This window comes from Sitophilus oryzae, unplaced genomic scaffold (assembly GCF_002938485.1).
Source record: "Sitophilus oryzae breed Bouriz unplaced genomic scaffold, Soryzae_2.0 scaffold_213_pilon_pilon, whole genome shotgun sequence".
In the NCBI taxonomy this organism is placed as follows: domain Eukaryota; kingdom Metazoa; phylum Arthropoda; class Insecta; order Coleoptera; family Curculionidae; genus Sitophilus; species Sitophilus oryzae.
The window spans coordinates 1169656-1172527 of NW_022146767.1; positions in this window are offsets into that span (position 1 = coordinate 1169656).

Here is a 2872-nt window from a genome sequence, read left to right on the forward strand (position 1 = left end):
AACCTATACCTCCGTTTTCTAATTAATTTATCAACTAGTGAAGGAGAATATCCATTACACTCAGCTACATTCTTAATGTAATCTCTTTCTATTTCATATCTTTCGTTGGAAAGTGGGAAACTAAGTAATCTATGAACTAAGAAATTTAAACTAGCCATTTTATGTTCAACACTATGATGTGATTCATTAGGAATATATCTGCGTGTGGTCGTATTTTTCCTATAGATATCAAATTCCAGGCAATTATTAGTATTTCTAATAACTAATAATTTCATGCGTAAATATAATGGAAGGAAAACGATTATTTAACTTAGAAATAAAATTATCTATGGTGTCTGAATGTGTGTCAAAAACAGCAAAAATATCATCCACATACCTATACCATACTCTTGGAAAATACTCAAACTGATTTTTAGCCTCCACTTCAAACCTGCTCATGAATAAATTAGCCAAAAATGGAGACAATGGATTACCCAATGCTGTACCTTCCCTTACCTTTTTAAGAATGTCAATTATAAACTTGTGTATAGTGCTAATAATAAATTACAACAATTATTAGGTAATCCAAAGGATAAAACACCTCCACTGGAAAGGTCGGGTATTTATGAAATTTCTTGTAAAGATTGTAATCAGAAATATGTTGGGCAAACTGGAAGATCAATATTAACTAGATTTAAAGAACATTTAGCTCAGATAAGATATGGTAGACCGGATAAATCTTGCGTTGCCAAACATATTGTTGATAAAGAACATTGTCTAGATCTTAATACTTTAAAATTAATTAAACAAGTCTCAAATTACAGGCAATTAGATGCATATGAAAGCATCAGAATTAATAAATGTAAAGATAGTATGAACAGAGACAACGGTCCATTTCCTTCAAGTTCTTTGTTTCTACTACTCTAGTGGCGGAAATCTAACTGTTACGCTCAGTGGGCTCTGACTCGGTTGGCTAGATTTTGCCACGCCCACTCGGTGCCCACTGAGCGAGTATATAAACGCTCAACTTGTAGATTGTACTTAATTTATAATCATTGAGCTTCTTACGTTGAGTGGCTTGAGCAGGATCGTGATTAATCAGTGAGTCACTTAAGGATTTTATATATTAGTATATTCTTCTACTATTTCCAGTGTTGGTGTATCAATGCGAGTATAGTACACTACATGGATATAGTACGATAATATATTTATACAGCGTTATTAATTTAAACTCTTCTGCAAGAATCCTTGAATCATCTCCATTCGGCATACAAACCCACTTATGCACAACATCATCTTTCTGCCAAAGCCGGCACGCAACAAGGTTTCGCGCTTTAAAAGCAGTTGACATTTGCGTACGGCTCCGGTAACGCCCTGTGCATAAGAAGACTCGATCACATTAACGGCTGACGAGTCATTTAATATCATTCCTTTTCGGTTTTGTTTTCGATCTTCGGATGTTTCTTCATCGCATATCGTAAAGGTCGAGAAGCCCGTGGAACAAAAGAGAATATAAAATACTTCAATATTATTATTGTATTGTTGGAACATGTTTCAATTTATTGTTTTTATGTAAGTGTATTAATACGCTTTGAGAAAAATAATGTTTATACAGAGTGCATAAAAAAATAGAAAAACTTTAAGGACTTCTCGGTAAAAATAAAAGGTAGGGCTGTATATCCTAGAATAAAAAACTTGGGAATTTTGTTAAGTGCAAACCTAAAGTATGTACTAGGATATATTTCACGAAAATATTTGAATTTCTATAGGGTGGCTCAAAAAAGTGTGAGTGGATCGGGATGATTTTTTTTTTAAATGGGACACCCTGTATAACGTTGCATTTGTGGTTTCCTTTCAGATCACTGTACATAATTCTAAGATATAAGTAAATATATTTCAATAGTTTTACAGATATTAATAAATAAATAAAAACATTTATTTTTCAGCTTTTCTTAAAAAAATTATTAAAAATACAAGAACTGTCCTGAAATCAAAATTATATTAGGTATTTATTTTAGATAGTCTATAGTTACTTTTCTATAAATATCGTAATCGTAAATCATATAGGATGTTCAAAATTCTACGCCAAACACTCTAAAATATTAATTTTATTATTTTTTTTAATCAAACACCCTGTGTATTATTTTTTCAGTAGATGGATAATTGAAAAATGAACATTTCTGTATTTAGAGTATTTCAAAATTTTTAACGGTTTCACAGATATTCATTGTTTTATATTTCGTATAGCATTTTCCATAATAAATTTTTATCAAAGCCACCCAATGATTTTTCTTCCGTATTTTACCGTTGAAATAGCCATATGAAATAATACAGCGTGTATCTGCGAAACCAATAAAAATTTTGAAATACTTTAAATACAAAAGATGTTCATTTTTTCACTCTCCATCTAATAAAAAAATAGTATACAGGGGGTTTCATTAAAAAAAACAAAGAGAAATCGTTTTATATTTTAGGAAAATTTGGCGTAGAATTGTATGATTACAGAACACCCTGTATGATTGAATATTACGATATTTATAGCAAAGAAAGTATAGACTATATAAAGTAAACACCTGATATAGTTTTGATTTCGGGACAGTCCTTGTATTTGTAAGAATTTTTTTGAGGAAAGTTGAAAAATATATATTTTTTATTAATTTATTAATATCTATGAAATTATCGAAATATATTTACTCATATCTTAGTATTATATAAAGCGATCTGAAAGGAATCCAAAAATGCAACAATACACAGGGTGTTCCATTAAAAATATCATCCCGATCCACTCACACTTTTTTGAGCCACCCTATAGAAGTTAAAATACATCCTAGTACATACTCTAGGTTTGCACTTAAACAAAATTCCCAGGTTTTTTATACTAGGAGCTACAGAT